Source organism: Rhinopithecus roxellana, chromosome 15 (genome assembly GCF_007565055.1).
Source record: "Rhinopithecus roxellana isolate Shanxi Qingling chromosome 15, ASM756505v1, whole genome shotgun sequence".
In the NCBI taxonomy this organism is placed as follows: Eukaryota; Metazoa; Chordata; class Mammalia; order Primates; family Cercopithecidae; genus Rhinopithecus; species Rhinopithecus roxellana.
In genome coordinates this window covers 56,247,477-56,269,183 of record NC_044563.1, presented here as the reverse complement: position 1 = coordinate 56,269,183, position 21,707 = coordinate 56,247,477, and the positions used below count along the sequence as shown (strand labels likewise).

General features: G+C 37.3%; 1 protein-coding gene across 2 annotated transcripts in view; it reads left to right on the top strand.

Moving 5' to 3' along the window:
• UVRAG (UV radiation resistance associated) overlaps window positions 1-21,707 on the top strand; it is a 335,339-nt gene that overhangs the window by 98,323 nt on the left and 215,309 nt on the right. The gene's annotated exons all lie outside the window — the stretch shown is intronic.

The window sequence follows — 21,707 nt, the reverse complement described above, 5'->3', positions numbered from 1 at the left end:
TGGACTGTGTCCATTAATCTTAAGAAACATGGTTTTGACTAAAGTAACCATATACATTTTCTGAGTTTTGGTTCTTGCTTGAGAGATGCCTACACTTTGACTGCTTAGGATATGTAGCAGAACACACAGGGTTTAGAAATTAGAGGGTGGAGATAGTGGGAGGTGTCAAAACATAAACATATTTTAATGCCTCTTCAGTTTGAGACACACAAAGTTTTAAGTATTGAAGAAAGTCCAGAAATTGTTTGAAATGTGAGTATGCCACTAATATTTCTTGGTATCAGTTTTCCTTAGTAAGTAAAATGAGGTGTAGGTACAATTATTTAAAGATATGTTCTAAATGTGAGATTGTGTGACCTTGTTGGAGAAAACAGTAGAATTAAAAGAAAAAATACTAAGTCAGGAAGAAGAGGATTTGGGATAGTGTAGTATCATAGATGCTGAAAGAGAATAGTTTCCAGGAGTAGCGAACACTGTGATAATGTAGGAGAGCAGGAACTGAAGAAAGACTGTTGGATCTTGTGAAGCAGTGTGGTATCATGGAGGATGTTTCGATTAATCCTACCCTGCCTTTATCTTTGATTTGTCCTAATTCGTTTAACCTCTGATGCTTCTAAAAAGTGGAAGCAGTGATGTTACAAATTTGTGTAATTTACAAGCATTTTCACATTTTTTATCTTATTCTCTTAGAAGTCTTTCACACGTCAGGGATGATAGATAGCCCTTGTCTTGATTGTAGAAGCTGAAGCCAAGAGGCATTAAATGTTTTATCTATCTGAGGACACACAGCAAGTAAGAGCCAGACTGGAGGATGCTTTGAAGGGTTTCTGACAAGCATGTTTTTTTAGATCCTTTTAATAGTCTCACCTTCCTAAACTGGTGGTTACAAGGTACACATGGCATAATGACTGCGGACATTCTTTGGAAAACGCAATGCCCTACATAAATGCAAAGTCATCAGGCTAATTTAGTAGTTGCTTAGTTATTGAACATTGATCTTGCAATGATTTGGCTCTGGGGGAGTTTATATCTAGGGTATTTTTCAGACTCTTCTGATGTGTCAGTAATTTGAACTGCCTTATTAACAGTGGTCTCCTCATGCCTATTGTACAATTCATGCCTAGCTAATAACACAGATATACTTTTCCTAAACCAGATCAAGTGTCTATTTATCAACCAAATTTACTGAACCCAGTGCCTGCAATCCCAGCACTTTGAGAGGCCAAGGTGGGTGTATTGCCTGAGGTCAGGAGTTTGAGACCAGCCTGGTCGACATGGTGAAACCTCATCTCCACTAAAAATACAAAAATGAACCAGGCATGGTGACACATGCCTGTAGTCCCAGCTGCTCGGGAGGCTGAGGCAGGAGATTAGCCTGAACCCAGGAGGCGGAGGTTGCAGTGAGCCAAGATTGTACCACTGCACTTCAGCCTGGGTGACACAGTAAGACTCCATCGCAGAGAAAAAAAAAGAAAAAAGCTTCCTCAGATGGATGGGTTGTACTGCTTTATAGGAAAACAATGACCTAAGACCATATTCAGATACTTTGACCCATGGTTAAGAATTTAGGCTAATTTCAGTGTTGACAAAGTTTAGCATTTCTTTCCAAATTTACATTTAATGTGGGATAGTAATTGAACTATTCCTTCTTAACTCTTGGAAATCTCTGGATTAAGGTTTTGTTTTCAGGTAAAAGTAGACATTTAATTAGGAGCCAGTTTACTCATTGTCATATTTGATATTTTAGGGTGTTCACCACAAGGTGTCAATGTTATTCCTTAACTGGCATTTGAAATTTTATTTATTTTACAATTTTGGGGTGAGAAAAGTAGGGGACTAAAATGGAGTATAAAGCAACGTTGTAAATTATAAATAAGCATTCATTTTTTGAGTTAACTAAAAAAATCTTACTATGATTCCTTCTAGGTTAAGGAATACAGGCTTAGTAGATAGCTTTCTAATAGGCTTACTAGGTAGCTTTCTCCTTTTGTTTCTGTTTTTTTTTTTTTTTTTTTAAATCCTATTGATAGGGAATTATTGAAAGATTATAAAGAGAGGAGGAGTAAATGACATAGTCAGGCTTGCAATTTAGAATTCTAACCATGGTGTCAGTGTGGAATAGACCTGAGGGATGAGCCTGGAAGCAATGATTCCTGTCTAATCTTACCTGTTCTCTGACTGAGAGATTATTTTTACTGTTAAAAAAACTCATTTTTTGGTTGATTTTTCTTTTATACTTTTTCAAAGAGGTAACTCTGTTATAGTAAGAAAAGTAGTAATTGTTTTTTTTTTTTTTCTAGTATAGTTTTTATTGTTTTTTTCCCCTTCTCCTTTAGAAATATCCTGCTTTTGCCAGTTTAATAAGTGGAAGTATGGTGGAAAAATAAAGGGCTTTGGTCCTTCACCTAAATTCTAGCCCTAAAACTGCCATGTGTAGGTAGACTGGATGCAAGACTTTGCATCAACTTTTTGTATATCTTAGTCTGCTTTTGTAAAATGGGGCTAATATTTGTCTCTTCTATTAGGAATATTGTTAGAATTAAATAAGGTAAAATGTTTGAAAGATCTTAGGACAGTTACTGGCATATAGTAGACATTCAATAAATATTAGTTTTCTTCTTCCTCTTTACTTACCCTGTCTTGGAAGTGGCTTTCTCCTTTAAGCCAGTATTCCTTTTCCTTGTTACCACTAGCTTTTCCACCTTTCAGCATAATTTCCCTTTCTCTCCCTACCATTCTGGTGTTTTCCATATCTGCTTTTATAACTGCATGATGGATTCTTTTTGCTCACTGCCCAGAAAAGTCAATGCATTGAGAACAGGTTTTACAGCAAAGAAAGAGTTTGATTATCACAGGGCCAGCCAAATGGAAGGATGGGAGATAATTCTCAGATCTGCTTCCTCAGAATTCATAGGCTACAGTGTTTCAAGGATAGTTTGGTAGGCAGGGGTCTAGGAAATGGGGAATCCTGATTAGTTGGGTTGGGGCTAAAATCATAGGGAGTCTAAGCTGTCTTCTTGTGCCACGTTAGTTCCTGTGTGGGGGTCATAAGACTAATTGAGCCAGTTTCTTGATATGGGCTACCTATTTGACACCAGCGGGTCCATCAGAATTCAGAGTCTGAAAAATACCTCAAGCACCAGTCTTAGGTTTTATGATAGTGATGTTATCTATGGGAGCAATTGGGAAGGCTGCAAACCTTGTGACTTCTGGGTACATGACTCCTGAACCATAATTTTACAAAGGTGGTTTCAGTCCCTGAGTCATAAGGAAGAGGTTACTTTCGGAAAGGGACTGTTTTCATCTTTATTTTAAAGTGAAACTATAAACTAAATTCCTCCCATAGTTAGCTTGGCCTATGCCCAGGAATGTACAAAGACAGTTTGTGAGGCTAGAAGCAAGATGGAATCAGCTACTCCATGTTCATTGATTTCTGTCACTCATAATTTTTGCAAAGGTAGTTTTACTTTCAAAGTTGCTTTTATTAATTCTAAACAGCCATAATAAAAAATATTTAACATGTGTATGTCTTTTCTCCTTAATGACATTGAAATCTTCTTGAAGGAAAGGATTATTTCTTCTGGCTGTATTTCTCCTCTCCGTCTACCTTACCAACACTTCTTGATTAATTGTTGGAGTTCCTTGACTCTTCTGTATTACTCTTTTTCTCTAGGTACTCTCTTGTGTTACTAAAGCTACAACTAACACATCTACATGTTAATACCTCTTCAGTCTGTGTCTCTAGCTCTGCCTCTCTTTTGGATTTCCAGTCTGCATTTTCCAGCAACCATGGATATTTGTACTTTTTTGTCCTTGAGGAACCTCAACCTCAAAGTGTCTGGAGCCACACTCATCAGTTTAATACTCCTCTTCCTTTTCTTTTCCCTGGTTTGTCTCATGGTATTATCATCATCCTAGTCTCCCAAGCTAGTAATCTAAGTCATTTTTGGTTTCGCTAATTTTTCTTCCCTTAGTGATAGATATTGTTGATGATAAACCATATTGATTCTTTGGTGAGATGTCTCATCTGTCGATCCTTCTTTGTTTTTAATCTGTATTTTCCTGGACTGTTTCCTGATCTCCTAGATGAAGAAATTAAGGCACAAAGTAGTTAAGTAACTTCACCAAGGTCACACAAACTAGTGTTAGAACCTGTATTCAAACCCAGGCAGTCTAGCTCCAGAGGCTATCATATAAACCAGTGTATCTTAAATCCTTACAATCTTTTACACTGCTGCTAGAGTGATCTTTAAAAGATACATGGGCCGGGCATGGTGGTTCCATGCCTGTAATCCCAGCACTTTGGGAGGCCAAGACAGACGGATCACGAGGTCAGGAGATCGAGACCATCCTGGCTAACACAGTGAAACCCTGTCTCTACTAAAAATACAAAAAAAAAAAAATAGCTGAACGTGGTGGCGGGCACCTGTAGTCCCAGCTCCTTGGGAGGCCGAGGCAGGAGAATGGCGTGAACTCAGGAGGCGGAGCTTTCACTGAGCCGAGATCGCGCCACTGCACTCCAGCCTGGGCGACAGAGCCAGACTCGGTCTCAAAAATAAATAAATAAATAAATTAAATAAATAAATAAATAAATAATAAAATGAAAAAAGATACATGAATTTTCTTACTCACTGGGCTTAGAAAGCTTTGATAGATTATATACAGCATAAGGTTCACATTTCTTAATGTGGTATTCAAGGGACATTTTGTAATACATGCCCTTAGGCACCATGGTCTTTATTTCAAAGTCCTCCCACTCCCTACTTGTATAATCAATAACTATCATTTATGGGGTGCTTACCGTGTTATAATCAGTTCTTCATTGTCTGATTTTCCCTCCACTCCTCTCAACACTCCCAAACTGAGATTGCCTTTAGGCAAGAACCCTTGTTTTATTAGTCTTTTATTAGCCCTATGGCAGTGTGTATCATATATATGTTAAGCAGATAATAAATGCCATTTCTGTTGATCAGATTGAACTATTGTTCGGGTTACTAGAGGACTAAAGTTTTGTTTTTTTCTAATGGTTTCCATCTGGTAAAATGAGAGTTTCAAAACATTTCTAGGCTAATATTTAAAAGGTGTTGAAAATGCAATCAGGTCTGTGAGCCTTCAGCTGCTTCTTTCTTTCAGCCCCTGCTCTCCACACAACATCTGGTGAGATTTTCAGGATTTCGTGACTTTTAATCCAACTCTTTCTATGAGTGTTTTGGGAAGACCTTTCTGTGGCTCTCTGGAAGCAAATTCTGCTTCTCCCACTTTGCTAGAAAGTACTTTCAACTATAAAATTCCAATTTTAACAGGAAAATGCTCACAACCAATAAATTATCAATAGCATAGTGTTTAGAGATGGGATGAGAAGTATAAGGTATAACTTTGTTTATCATCTTTAACTTATGGATGTGATAACCAACTTTTAGGCTCCAGGAAGAGTTTCTTTTTCCTCCCTGCCTAATGGACTCTAAGTGGTAATTGCAGTTAGACAGAATACAGCTAAGAACCCAACTGTAAGCAGACTTTACAGAGTTTATGTACTAAAACTCATGTACTTTCTTTTCATAGTGGAGACTAGGCTCTTACCCGGTTTCTGTATGCTTATTTTAAGTAAGTTAGGGGAGGAATTAAGAGGATTACACTGACAGCAAGAAGCGAAAGCTGATAGTTTGCTCTCTTTGTGGTATACTCTTTGATTCTGGAATATAGCTGAGTGATAAATCATATTAGCTACTGTCCTACCTTTGTAGTCACTGTGTTTGGATTCTTAAACAGCCCTGTCTCACTACTTCATGTAAAAAGAGAGAGGGGGAGAAACAGTTCAACTGTAAGGAGGGGCCGACTAAAGAAAAAAACATAGCTAGCCAACTCCTGTGTGTGTGCTTGGCCCAAGCACATCTCTATATTGCATTTTATAACTCAGGTTACTCACGAGAATTATGAGTGCACTGTCTTAGTTTTTAATAATGCTGTCTCCATTTAACAGATGAGGAAGCAGGCTTTGAATGGTGAGAAGATTTGCCTGGGCCACAGGCTGGCTAAGTGTGGAAGCAGGTCTGAAGAAAGGTCTCCCAGGCTCCAGTGCACTTGCTGTTTTCTACTATGCCATATTGGTGTTAAATCATCAGTAAAATAGAAAACTGTAATTATGAGAGCCTTCATAAGAAAGCAGGCACATAGAAGATTTAGGAAGGTTTTCAATCAAAATTAAAAATAAAATGATTTTGGTGTTTTTTTTTTGGAGATGAAGTCTCACTCTGTTGCCCAGCCTGGAGTGCAATGGCGCGATTTCGGCTCGCTGCAACCTCCGCCTCTCCAGTTCAAATGATTCTCCTGCCTCAGCCTCCCGAGTAGCTGGGACTACAGGCATGTGCCACCACGCCTGGCTACTTTTTTGTATTTTTAGTAGAGATGGGGTTTCACCATGTTAGCCAGGATGGTCTCGATCTCCTGACCTCGTGATCTGCCTGCATCGGCCTCCCAAAGTGCTGGGATTACAGGTGTGAGCCACCGCGCCCGGCTAATTTTGGTATTTAATGTAAGTTTTGGTGGAGCAAACTTTGTATTTGTGTGTAGCAGCACATTTTATTCATCTTTATTCATCTGTCTCTACATATAATACAAATATATGTATGTATGTATACATACAAAGACACACACATACACACATAGTTTTACAAAAATAGGATTTAAGCAGAATACGGGAGTAATTATAGGGTGAAGTCTTCTCCTTCCCCTTTCCTTGTACTTTTTGGCTTATCTTCTGTAAGCCCTTCTCCCTCATTCCGCTGCCAGAAAACCACCCAAACACAGAACACATGTCCACATGACCCCTAGTCACCCTTCACCCATGTTAGCAATCTGATGTGTATCCATCTGTATTTTTTCCCATACTCTCTCTATATATGTCATAGATATGATTTATAGATACATGTATATATGTTTTCTATATATTTATGGTTTATGTATATGGTTTGAATTAATTTATAAAATTAAAATTGTTTTATAAAATGGGAGTTGATACACATACTTGGGTTTCTTGTTCAATATTCTATGCATAGATTCCTCTAATTCACTTTTTTTTTTTGAGACGGAGTCTTGCTCTGCCGCCCAGGCTGGAGTGCAGTGGCTGGATCTCAGCTCACTGCAAGCTCCGCCTCCCGGGTTCACGCCATTCTCCTGCCTCAGCCTCCCGAGTAGCTGGGACTACAGGCGCCCGCCTTGTCGCCCGGCTAGTTTTTTGTATTTTTTAGTAGAGACAGGGTTTCACTGTGTCAGCCAGGATGGTCTCGATCTCCTGACCTCGTGATCCGCCCGTCTCGGCCTCCCAAAGTGCTGGGATTACAGGCTTGAGCCACCGCGCCCGGCCTAATTCACTTTTTAAATGGCTTAATAATAGTCCATGGTGAAACTATATCATATTTATTCAGCCACTACCCTACTGGTTGGCATTTAGTATAATATTTACTCTGGCTCTGGTTTTTAATGCTTGTTTTGACAGTATGTGCATTACTGAAGGAAATATTTATATACATCTATAACCTTGTTTTTATGATGATTTTGTTTCCATGGATTACATTCCCAGCAGTGGGATTTCTGAGTCAAAGTATTGTTTCAATTGTCAGAGATAATCAGGTTGTTTTCCCAAAGGGCACAAAATAAATGGCATTACTCCTTACCCTGATTCCATGCTGGCAATGGCCATCATCAATTTTTATGATTTTTACTAATTTGATGAGTGTAAATGACACCTCAGTATTACTTCAATTTTTGTCAGCCCGGTGCAAGTACTTCGTTTGAGCTACAAGTGAAATTTAACATGTTTTCTTAAGCTTATTAGCTATTTAGGGTATTATTCTGTGAATTTGCCTATTCATTTACTTTATCTATTTTTAAAAAATTGAGTTGCTTGCGTTTTTCTCATAAGTTTCTAAGAGTACTTGGTATTTTTTCCCAAATCTGATAATTACATCTTGACTTATAATACCTTATACAAAAAGTTCATATTTGTTGTATTGTGTAATTCTGTTTTTTGTTTTATATTTTCTGGGCACTCTTGAGTTGAAGATGACTCTCCTATACCTTGCTTCTATAGATACTTTCTGGTAACTTTCAGATCTATATTATTTTACTTTTTAAATTAAGTATTTAATACAAATTGCAATTTATTCTTTTTTTTCTTTTAATCCAACCATCTGCACACTGATATCTAGTATAGATAGTCCATATCTTGTAAGGTAGAAATGATTTCTTCATAGATGAGTTCAGTGTGCCAGCAGCTTTCTTTTCTCACTGAATTTAAATAATACTTTTGTAATGTATTAAAAGTGCACATATATTGGGATTTCTGGATTCACTCTTTTTTTGTTTATCTTATCTTTTTGTGTATTTTGTAACTTTCAGATTGATGTAACTACAGGGGTTTTTGGTGTGGTCTAATATCAAGTAAGGCACGTCCTCTTGCTACTCTTCTTTTTGATACTATTTTTGGCTATTCTCAGGGCTTTATTCTTTTATGTGAACTTTAACTTATTTTATCCAACTTTAAAAGACCGGTCTGATTGGAATTTTAATCAAAATTTTTATATCAGTTGAAGTTTTACAATTATTTTGGGAAAGCTGTCATTTTGTATTAGTATTCCCATCCAAGAACATGGTGTCTTTTCATTTGTTTATATTTTATTTTATTTCTTCAACAAGATTGTAGTTCTCTTTATACGGTCATTTGCCTTTCTGTTACATTTGTTCTTAAGTATCTTATGGTTTTTACAGTATTTTGTATAAAATAGGTGTTCCATTCCATTCTTGTGTGCTTATTGCTATTATAAGGAAAAGCTATAATTCTAGGAAAATCTTATTTATATTTAGTAATATGTCTAATTGTTTTTATTGCAATTTTTTTTTAAGGAAAATTCTCCTTTTTTGGCATACACATTATCATCAGTAAAAGGATAGGCTTTTCTTCTCTAATGTTTATACTGATTTTCTAGTCTTACTGCATTTGCTAAACCTTCTAGAACTTTCAAAATAATGTTGAAAAATCATGGGCATTGTTACCATCCCAGTTCCTTGTTCTAATTGAAAAAGTTTAGTAGTTTGCTGTTGAGAGTATTTTCTGTTAATTTTGAAAAATATTGGCCGGGCTGGTGGCTCATGCCTATAATCCCAGCACTTTGGAAGGCCTAGGCAGGTGGACCACCCGAGGTCAGGAGTTCAAGACCAGCTTGGCCAACATGGCAAAACCCCGTCTCTACTAAAAATACAAAAATTAGCTGGGCGTGGTGGCAGGTGCCTGCAATTCCTGAGGCAGGAGAATCACTTGAACCCAGGCGGCAGAGGTTGTGGTGAGCTGAGATCGCGCCACTGCACCCCAGTCAGGGCGACAAGAGCGAAACTGCATCTGAAAGAAAAAAAAAAAGAAAAACGAATATATATATGTATATACATATGTGTATATACACACACACATAAAAACCAATATATAAAAAATATATATACACATATATACACATCTGTGTGTGTATATATTATATATATATTATATATATTATATATATTTATATATATTATATATATTATATATATTTATATATATTATATATATTATATATTATATATATTTATATATTTATATATATTATATATATTTATATATTTATATATATTATATATATTATATATATTATCTACTATTCTCTCTCTTTCCTATCTCTCTCTCTCTTTCTCTCTCTTCTCTCTCGTTCTCTCTCTTGATCTCTCTTCTCTCTCTTCTCTTCTCTCTCTTCTCTCTCTTTCTTATCTTTCCTCTATCTTACTTCTCCTGCTCTACTCATTTCTCTCTCTTTCTCTCTTTGTGTTTTCTTCTTTTTTCGAGATGGAGTTTTGCTCTTGTTGCCTGTGCTGGAGTGCGGCTCGATCTCGACTCACTGCAACCTCCGTCTCAAAAAGGAAAATATTTTAAATAATTCTTTTTATTCACTTAATGCTTTTATTAGGAATTGTTGCTGAATTTTTTGAAATGCCTTTCCACATTTATTAATATTATATTTTTTCTTCCTTTATAATTGTAATAAGGTATGTGGATTTCCCAGTGTTGTGTTACTGACTAGTTACAGGTTATTCTTTTGATCATTACTTATAAGCAAGATTAGTTTTTAGCAGTTGTGTTGTTGTTAAGAGGGGAGGGTGTAAATTACCGTCTCTCCCAAGATGTTAAAATTGAATTGTGAATGAATTGTGAAGCTTTCTATCTTATGCTATGCCCTAATCTGTAAAATGATGATAATAGCATCTGTCTCTGGATCATTGGGAAGATTAAAGGTATTAATGTGAACTATTTAGTACAGTGTCTGAATTGTATGTGTCAGCTATCATTATCATCATTACCATCTGAAACAGATTAAATCATTTCAAAAATTTTTAGTTCTTTGAAGGTTTGTTAGGACTTAGCTAGTAAAATCATCCAGTTCAGGTGCATTTTATAAGGGTAAATCTTCTTTCAATCCCTTTAGTGCTCATTGCCCTGTCCATTTTTTCCTGCTTCTCCTTGATTTGTTTTTGGCAATTTGTTTTTTGGTAGGAAACCATCTATTTCCTCTAGATTTCCAACATTATTGCTGAAATAATGCACAAGTTTTATTTTATAATTCTTTTAATCATTTCAATAATTTACAGCAGATTTTCTAATTAAGACCAGAAACTACTCTAATGTTTTAGTTAGAAATGTTGTTACATTATATGATGTTGAAATTGTAATAACTTTTTTCATGAAAACTAAAACAAAATATTTCAGATACTTTTGCCTTAAAAGTGTTTCTCAGAATGAGAATGGAGAATATGGACTATATACGTTTAGGGAATTTGTATCTCTAGTTTACAATGTTGTTCCTAGTGTATAGAACCAAGCTGGCTCAGAGTGAATAATCAGCAAATATTTGTTAAATGAATGAATGAAGACATGGGTGAAATATCCTGTTGGATAATAACTGAACCAGGTAGATTTTTCGAGGAATTTTTAAAATGATAGATTTTTAATTACCTTTCCAAAGATGATTAGTACTAACCTTGGATATATTTTGCCACAGTTATAGTATATTTTATGTATAAAATAACTTAATATTTCAGTTTGAATACAGTGCATGCTAATGAAAAACTCATGTTGAAAGCATTGTTTTTAAATTAACTGCAGTTTACTAAATGAGTAAACCAGTAGTCAGGACTTACTGATAGATCTCATAGTCTTTAACTAGGACCTCTTATAGGCAATTCATGTTACTAAGTTCATTTTCTATGGTTTACCTAATTTTCAATAGAGAATGGAAATGTAATGGGTAAGTTAAATGAGCCCTCCCCAAAACAGTGTTCAGAACTCTTGGCTTAGAGCAAAAGTCAGTTTTCAAATGTTGAAAAGGTGAATGAAGAATAAAATAGGAAGAATAAAATCAGCATAAAGAAGTAAAGCGTTCTTTGAGGGCAGTTAAGTATATGTAGTCTTCTGCCCAAGAGATGTTCTCTGTCTCTGCCGCTGTCCTTTAATTTTGGCTTGAATTCACAGGGTTACTGTACTAAGGCTGCTTTGTTTAAGATGTCATTGCGAATTAAGGCTTCACTGTCACATCTCTCATAGCTGCCTTGTAACTTCTACATTCCCACTGGTGCCAGGCATGTTCCAAGGCAGCATTCCAAGGTTTAGTGATTTCACCCTGATGTCTCCGCCAATAAAAATAACCAGTTACCATTAAACACCTACCCCACCCATAACTTGATTTTTACATGCCGTTTTATTAAGAAAAGTTATTGACAATTTTAGGAGAATTAATACAGTAAGTTTATCAGGATATCAACTGGCCCTTGGTGTAACTTTTGTTCTAAAAGTGGATGTTTCACCTTGGAAGAGAATCTGAGACTCAGCATGTTTATCTGTTGAGAGTGGACTTTGTAATAACCTTATTCCTACAGTAGATTCTTTATGACTGGAAATACTCTGTTAAAATGAGAAGCCAGATTATTACCTTAGGGATTTATATTCTAGTAGGACAGATTAACAGATACAGCAAGCAAAGGGTCATTCATTGAGAAATTAATAATAATTTCTAAATATGTTGTGTTCTAAGATTAAGTCAGAATCCCTTCCTTTTCTACAGAGGGCCTAAACAGGGGGTAGAGAAGGAAAATAAGATTTGAGTATTAAAAGTTTTCACTTAAATACATTAATGCTATTAAATGAAATAGCATTTCAGTTAAATGCTAAAAATTAGCATACATCTTTTTATTGTGTTCACAATAGCCACACTGCTGTTACAGTTCCATTTCACTGGTAAGCAGACTGAAGCTTGAAGAAGTTGAGTAGTGTGGCTCCCAGGTGTTCAGCTGGTAAGTCATGCAGAGTCCAAGTCAGGTTAGTAGTAAAGACCTTTTCTTTATACTTCTCCATCTCGTGTGGAGGAATTCCCCTTGACATTCTTTTCTCTTGTTGAGACTAACTTATAGCACCCTTAGTCTTCCCAGTAAAAATTTTTTTTGATGATGCACCAACATAAAATTAGTCAGAAATTTCTTAGAGTTTTGTGGCACCCACACAATGGAGAGTTTCCTAATGGGCTTTCCTGGAGCCCTCCAGAGTGTGCTTAATATACTCTTCACCTCGTGCCTCCCCATGGAGGAGGTCTTAATGGTTTACTATTGAGGAGTGTCTCTGACTCTATGGCCACGTAGGTCTTTTTACTTCTTTTCCCCCAATATGTTAAGTGTGAAGTGATTGGACCCAGTGATTCTTAGTTGGCATCCCGGACTGTTCTTAGGCTTCTATTCCTTAAATTCAGACTCTGCAAGAAGTAAACTAATGTCATAGAGGAAAATGACTTTTCCACAGTAGCACTGATTTTTCTGTCCCCGAGATTCTTTTATTCTAATGACAGAGTTACATTTGAACATGGGAGGAAAACTGACTTTAAACAGTTTATGGGGAGAACATCTGGAGATTTAAACTTACGAAAAATGCAGTGTAAGCCAAGAAATTGACTCAGCAGCATTAAAAAAGGAGCTAAGATGATCTTATATTGCATTAATTAAAATATATTGTCCAGATCAAGAGAAGTAATAGTCTTCCTGGACTTTGTGTTCATTAGATCATATTTGGAATATTCTGTTTAATTTGAGTCCCAGTTTACTTTGATGGGAAAGAGCCAGGGGACATGGCCAGGAAGATGAGTGATTTTAAAGCAGTCATGTAAAGACTAGTTGGGAATAGAGGATATTTAGAGAATATAAATATCCTGGAGAAGAGAGGACTTTGGGGATGTAGTTGCTGTCTTTAAACAGTTATGTAGTTAATTTGGCAAACAATTTTAGGGTAACAAGAGTAAAAGATACATTTATTGGATATGTACTATCTGCCAGGTAAGTTTTTTTTACATGCTTTATTTCATTTAATCCTTAAAGCAAGCGTATGGATTGCTGCTAGTCATTGTTATCGCTGTTTTACTCATGAGATCCAGAAAGGGGAATTGAGTTGCCTAAGGTTGCATTATGGCGAAGGCATTTTTTTTTTTTTTTTTTTTGAGATGAAGTCTCGCTCTGTCACCCAGGCTGGAGTGCATTGGCACAATCTTGACTTACTGAAACCGCTGCCTCCCAGGTTCAGGCAATTCTGCCTCAGCCTCCCGAGTAGCTGAGGCTGCAGGCGTGTGCCACCATGCCTGTCTAATTTTTGCGTGTTTAGTAAAGCTGGGGTTTCGCCGTGTTGGCCAGGCTGCTCTCTTAACTTCTGACCTGGTGATCCATCTGCCTCGGCCTCCCAAAGTCCTGGAATTACAGGTGTGAGCCACCGCACCTGGCCAGGGGTGTAATTTGGAAGAGAAAAAGTATATAGGTTGTTGTTATTCCTGAGAGTAGAATACAATGATAGCTACTTTTATTGAGTGTTTGTTATGTTCTAGGCTCTTGTTGTATCCTGAAAAAGAAATGTATCTTGTATCTCGTATCTTTATGGAGCATACATTTTAATAGGAAATTCAGAAGTAAGTAAATTAGTTAGTTATCAATTTGTTGCTAGTGGTAAGTGCTATAAAGGAAAATAAAGTAGGAGGAGGAGAATAGAGGTTGGTAGATACTGAGGATGGTAGGATGATCAGGGAAGACCTCACCAAGAAGAAAATATTCGAACAAAGACTTGAAAAAATTAGACAACAAGGTTGGATGGGCATTTGGAGAAAGAACATTCCAGAGAGAAGAGATAGCAGGTAAGAATGAGTTTGGCTTGTTGCAAGAATAGCTAGGTAGTCAGTCTAGTTTGGGCATAGTGAGCAAAGTTGGCAAGGCCAGATTGTGTGGAGTTTTATTTTTTTTCCAAACATGATAAGAAGTTGTTAGAGGGCTTTGAATAAGGGAGTGATGTGATGTGATTTCTAGTTTTTTAAAAAATGCCTCTGATTAGCCCAGGCATGGTGGCACATGCCTGTAGTCCCAGCTGCTTTGGAGGATGAGGCTGGAGGATCCCTTGAGCCCAGGAATTTGAGGCTGTAGTGAGGTCTCATCATGCCACTACACTCTTAGTCTGGCCAATAAAGCTGAGACCCCTTCTCTAAAAAGAAAAAAAAAAAAAGCTTCTGGTGTGGAGAATAGATTGGGCTTCGGGGTCAGCCCACCACAGCAGTGATCCAGCAATTAGAAAACTGCTGCTGGTGAAATAGCCATCCCACACTTACCAGACACCTAAATAAGGAAACTGTCTACTGCAAAACCTCACTCCTGAGAGAGCTTGTCACTGCTGCAGGAAGAATGGCCTCTATCCCTTCTACCTTCCAGATTTCACTCAAGGCATTCTAGCATTTAAGAAGAGGATGATAGAACAGAGAAGGATAGCTAATGAGGTTGGGGAAAATCTAGGACAAAGAGGTGTCCCAGAAGTCAAAATAAATTAAATATTTCTAAGAGAGTGATTAATTGAATCAAATATTGATGGCTGGGGCATGGTGGCTCACTCCTGTAACCCCAGCACTTTGGGAGGCTGAAGGGGGAGGATCGCTTGAGCCTGGGAGTTTGAGACCAGCCTAGGCAACATAGTGAGACCCTGCCTCAGAAAAAAAAAGGTTGCTGATTGGTTGAGTAATGTGAGGGTTAAGAATTGAAAGCTGGGCCGGGCGCGGTGGCTTATGCCTGTAATCCCAGCACTTTGGGAGGCTGAGGTGGGCGGATCACGAGGTCAGGAGATCAAGACCATCCTGGCTAACATGGTGAAACCCCGTCTCCACTAAAAATACAAAAAAAAAAATTAGCTGGGCATGGTGGCGGCCACCTGTATTCCCAGCTACTCAGGAGGCTGAGGCAGGAGAATGGCATGAACCCGGGAGGCGGAGCTTGCAGTGAGCTGAGATTGTGCCACTGCACTCCAGCCTGTGCGACAGAGGGAGACTCCGTCTCAAAAAAAAAAAAAAAAAAACTGAAAACTGAATTTAGCAACTTGGAACTCACTGGTGACATATGTAAGAACAGTTTTGATGTGTGGTGGAAGTGGTACAAAGAAGAATGGAAGTGTTTTCCAACATTTTAAATGATTGAACAATTATAATTTTGTGATTGTGAGAATATGTATAAAAACAGTAACAATAAAGAGTTTTACCATATAGTATCCGTATGAATCATGGAGATTGCTATGTGATAAACTTTGCAGTTGAGAATTTTATGATAAATTAGATGCAGAGTTTAGTGATCCAGTAATCAAGAAAAAGAATGCTCATTAACTATTTGAAATAAAATGTCATTAGTGACTAATCTTTATTGAGAATCTGTTGTTAGTAGACCTTGTGTTACTGTCAGTCATCCCCCTCCATTCTGTCAGTTTTAATGGGGAGCTATGCACAGAATAAGCAGTAGCCGAATGAAAATCAGAGAGTTGTTTTAGGAGTAGGTGCCCAAAGGAAGGGTGCAGTTGCTGAAACCTCCTACATTACCCCTAAATCTAAATCTTGGCCTCAGCATGCTCAGTCATATTTTTATTTTGGGGTGTATGTTGGTGAGGGAGAGAAATGAAGCCCCTTGTCATCTTCTATTGTAAAATTTTACATGGTGATATAATTCTGTGTTTAATTATTCTGTATCCCTCAATAGATTTGTGGGGGACAGGGACTCTAGTTTATCTTGCTCACAGTAATAACCACTGGTGCTTAGCTTGTTCCCTGTCATGGGACGGGTGTTAAATTTATAAGGAATAATTGAGAGTTTATCAGGCAGTATAAGGAACAGAAGATAACACGTGGGTACCAGCCTGTGGAAAGGTGGGGAATGTTTGCCTGACATGTTAAATACATTCTTAGAGATGTAGATCACATTCCTTTGCTCTAGGAAGCATTGTTGGATCTCACTTCATTCCTGTACCAATATTGCACATAGAAAGTATTCTGTGCCCTGGATCCTTTCCTTTATTAACCTTACATTATCATATAGATACCTCCTTATCTCAATACTAGTCACAACTTTTTTTGATTGCCTGTCATTTGCAAATACTGTGCTAGGTGTTGTATATATTTTATTATTCTATTTAATTATTTTAGCAACTAGGAACATTAGGCAAATGAATAAATTGAGGCTCAGGAAAGTTTAATAACTTATCTAAGATTGTACATTGCTTTCTTGGCACCTTCCAAAAGCTTGAGGCCTCTTCTGTTCCATAGTGTTTTTTTTTAACAGGGTACATACTTCAGTAGAATTTTTATGCTTAATGGAAGTCTTCTATACTTTTTTAAAGATCTTACCACAATTTCGTTCTTTTTTGTTGATTATTTGATCAAAGGGCCATGTAATTCTAACACTTCTTGAAACACTGGAGCTGAACAGTAAGACTGATGAAACAGTTGACTTTAAATATTGCGTTTTCAAGGCTAAAAATGAGTGTCTAACTTACTGATTCATTGTATGATAAACTAATATTATAGAACTGTTTTTATATAGAGCAGACAGAAAAAGTTTTATAATTGCTCTGAGAAAAAAATATACTTATTCAAAATGTGCTAAGCATTGCGGTTTTGATGCTTTAACACAGAGCTGTCCCCTGTAGTCTTGGAGACCATAACTTCACAGTGCTTGTTTTTAAAGTAAGGTTTTCTTTTGAATGTAAGCAGATTTTGATGGTAGAAAGAAGTTCTCGTGTGGAATTATTCTGTGGAGCCATTTGAATAGACTTGAAACATTGTTTATGCATAAATTAATTCACCACTCTGAAAAGTATTCTGACAAGGCACGGCATGTGTTGGCGTCTGCAAGTCAGCTTGTACTGAGTTTTCACTACCCACAAGAGGTGGTGAAAACGTGAAAACTACCTCTGGTATAAAATAAATGGAAAAGGTAAAGTGTTGGGATTTCTTTTCCCTTTCCTTTCCTTTCCTTTCCTTTCCTTTCCTTTCCTTTCCTTTCCTTTCTTTTCCTTTCCCTTTCCTCTCCTCTCCTCCCCACCTTTTCCTTCCCCCCTGCCCCTCCCTCCTCTCCTCTCCTCTTTCCCTTCCGTTTTCCTCTTCCCCTCTTTACCTTTCTCAGGACTTTCCCTCAGAGAAAGGAAGAGACGAAGGACGCGTGCGCGACTCAGAGAAGAGAAGCCGCCGGACGACGAAATTTAGCCTCCTCTTTCCTCTTTCCTCCTCTTTCCTCTTTCCTCCTCTTTCCTCTTTCCTCCTCTTTCCTCTTTCCTCTCCTCCCCTCCCCTCCCCTCCCCCCCTCTCCCTCCCCTCCCCTCCCTCCCTCCCCCCCCTCCTCTCCTCTCCTCCCTTCCCCTCCCCTCCCCTCCTCTCCTCTCCTCTTGTTTTCCCTTTCCGTTCCTCTCCTCTCCTCTCCTCTCCTTTCCTTTTTCCTTTCCTTTCCTTTTCCTGGCCTTTCCTTTCTCCTTCCTGCCTTCCTTTCCTTCCTGCCTCCTGCCTTCCTGCCCCCGGCCTTCCTTCCTCCCCGGCCGGCCTCCTCCTCCTTCCGTCCGTCCCTCCTTCCCCTTCCTCCCGCTCCTGCTCTTCTTTCTTTCTTTTCTTTCTTCTCTCTTCTTTTCGTTCTTTCTTCTCTCTTTTCTTTCTCTTTCTTTCTTCTTCTTTCTTTCTTTCTCTTCTTTCTTCTTTCTTTTTCTTTCTTTTTCTTTTTTTCTTTTCTTTCTTCTTTTTTCTTTTCTCCTTCCTTCCTTCCTTCCTTCCTTCCTTCCTTCCTTCCTTCCTTCCTTCCTTCCTTCCTTTCCTGGGAATTCATCAAAAGTTTGTTTTCAAAATTAATTTTTTGGTGAGATACAGTTAGTGTGACAGAACTATAAATGTTGATGTTCATTTTATGTTTTGGGGGAGTTTGTTTCTCCTTTTCCTTTTTTCAATGCTGTTTTCCAAATAATTTGTATGATCATTTTTTTTAACTATGACCATCATTCATGTGTTGTTTTCATTCAGCAGATACTTATTGCTCTTCTAGTTATTGTACTGTTATGTGCTGAAGATACAAATGTCACATTATGACACCAGCCTTCAGGAGATTTTAGTCTAGTGTGTTAGTCATACAACTCATACAACTATGCACACAGACATAGTATGTTAAAGGCTTTGATAGTGTCTCATGCTTGCCTCTTGGGAACACAGAGAAAAGAGACACCCAGGTAGTCATGGGAAACTTCCTGGAGAAAGTGATACCATCTTTCCTTTTCTCCCCCAAACAAACTTACCCCCCAATTCCACCTGGCATATTTTTAAAAATTAAAGTGAAATCTGCATACAATTTTAAAAAAAATCAAATTCTAAAATGAAAAGTAAAAGTTCTTGTTCAACCCTCCCAACCTTGACCCAGTCACAGTCCTTAGTAATAACCACCTTTCACACTTTCTGTTTTCCCTTATGATGGTTATCATTAAAACGTGAAACAATGTACTTTGTTTCTTTTGTTTAATACATAAACGTTAAATGTGATTTGGCTTTGGACAATGAAAGATGAGGAATTTACTACATTTATAATACCTGCCACCTTCTCTCTCTCCCTCTACCTCTGTGTTTTTGTTAGCTGTCTCATTTTTACATTATCAAGTTTAAAAAAACTTTACATGTTGCTTTGTTGTTATAATCGGCTGCTGTGCTTTGTCTATAGGATGACTTTAAAAGTTGAGCCACAGACAAACACTCTTCATAATATTTTCATAGGTAGAAGTAGTGAAATGTACTAACACTGGAAGAATTTCCCAAGAATCAAGGTCCAGTGGTCCAATGGATGGTTTGTCTTTCTTTTTTTTCTTTTTTCTTTTGTTTCTCATTGGATATGTGAATTCCAACCTTCTCTTTGAATAACATTTAGTATGGTGCTTGCAAATTCAAACAGAATACTGCCTCATTTATTTGGCAATATCAATTTATAACAGCCAAACAGTAATCCAAAGGTTAGAATTAAAAATCCACTAAGCAAATTGGAAAGGAAGAACTCGAATTATCTTTGTTTGCAGATTATGTGGTCTTTTTTTTTTTTTTTTTTTTTTTTTTTTTTTTTTTTTGAGATGGAGTTTCGCTCTGTCACCAGGCTGGAGTGCAGTGGCACGATCTTGGCTCACTGCAACCTCTGCCTCCTGAGTTCAAGCGATTCTCCTGCCTCAGCCTCCCAAATAACTGGGACTACAGGCGTGTGTCACCATGCCTAGCTAATTTTTTGTATTTTTAGCAGAGACAGGTTTTCACCATGTTGGCAAGGATGGTCTCAGTCTCTTGAACTTGTGATCTGCCTGCCTCGGCCTCCCAAAGTGCTGGGATTACAGGCGTGAACCACTGCGCCCAGCACAGATTGTATGATCTTATGTTTGGAAAATCCTCAAGATTCGACCAAAAAACTGTTAGAACTGACAAATACATTCAGTTAAGTTACGGGATACAAAATGAACATATACCAAAATCAGTTTCTATATGCCAACACGAACAATCTGAAAAAGAAATCAAGAAAGTAATCCCATTCACAATAGCTACAAATAAAATTAAATATCTAGGAATTAACTAAAGACATGAAAGCTCTGCAATGAAAACTACAAAACATTAATACAAGAAATCGAAGCAGACACAAAAATGGAAAAATATTCCATGTTCATAGATTTAGAAGAATTAGTATTGTTGAAATGTCTGTTCTACCCAAAGCAACCTACAAGTTTAGTGCAATTTCTACCAAAATATCAATGACATTCTTCACAGAAATAGAAAAAAGAAAAACTCTTAAAATTTATATGGAACCACAAAATACCCAGAATAGCTAAAGCTATCCTGAGCAAAAATAAAAAAACTTCAGGAATCACATAACCTGACTTTAAATTGTACTATAGAGCTGTAGTAACCAAAACAGCATGGTACTGGCCTAAAAGCAGACACATAGACCAGTGAAACAGAATAAAGAATGCAGAAATAAATCCATACATCTACAGTTAACTCATTTTTGACAGAGGTGTTAAGAACATACATTGAAGAAAGATCAGTCTCATCAATAAATGATGCTGGGAAAACTAGATATTCAAATGCAGAAGAATGAAACTAGACCGCTGTCTCTTGCCATATAAAAAATTAAATCAAAATGGATTAAAGACATAAATCTCTAAGACCTAAAACTGTGAAACTCTTAAAAGAAAATATTGGGGAGCTCTTCAGGACATTGGAGTGGGCAACAATTTTTTGAGCAATACCCCGCAAGCACAGGCAACCAAAGCAAAAATGGACAAATGGGATCACATCAAATTAAAAAGCTTCTGCACAGCAAACAATCAATAAAGTGAAGGCACAACCCAGAGAATGGGGGAAAACATTTGCAAACTACCCATCTGACAAGGGATTAATAACCAGAATATATAAGGAGCTCAAACAGCTCTATGGGAATAAAATCTAATAATCTGATTTAAAAATAGCGTAAGATCTGCATAGACATTTCTCAAAGGAAAACATATAAATGGCAAACAGGCCTGTGAAAAGGTGTTCAGCATCACTGATCATCAGAGAAATGCAAATCAAAACTACAGTGAGATATTATCTCACCCTAAACTGGCTTTTAGCCAAAAGATAGGCAATAACAAATACTGGTGAGGAGGTGGAGGAAAAGGAACCCTTGTACACTGTTAGTGGAAATGTAAATTAGTACAACCACTATGGAGAATAGTTTGGAGGTTCCTCAAAAGAACTAAAAACTGAGCTACTGTATGATGTAGCAATCCCACTGCTGGGTATATAGCCGAAAGTAAGGAAATCAGTATATCAAAGAGATGCCTGCACTCCACTGTTTATCACAATAGCCAAAATTTGGAAGCAACCTAAGTATCCATCAACAGATAAATGGATAAAGAAAATGTGCTACATATACACAATGGAGTACTATTCAGCCATTAAAAAAATGAGATCCTGTCATCTGTAACAACGTGGATGGAACTGGGGATCATAATGTTATGTGAAATAAGCCAAGCACAGAAAGACAAACATCACATGTTCTCACTTATTTATGGGAGCTAAAAATTAGAACAATTGAAGTCATGGAGATAGAGAGCAAGAAGTATGGTTACCAGAAGCTGGGAAGGGTAGTAGAGTAGGGGGTGGTGGGGAGGAAGTGAGAATGGTTAATGGATGCCAAAAATAGTTAGAAAGAAAGAATAATACCTAATACATGCTAGCACAAACAGGATGACTATAGTAAAAAATAATTTAATTGTACATTTAAAAATAACTAAAAGAGTGTAATTGGATTCTTTATGACACAAA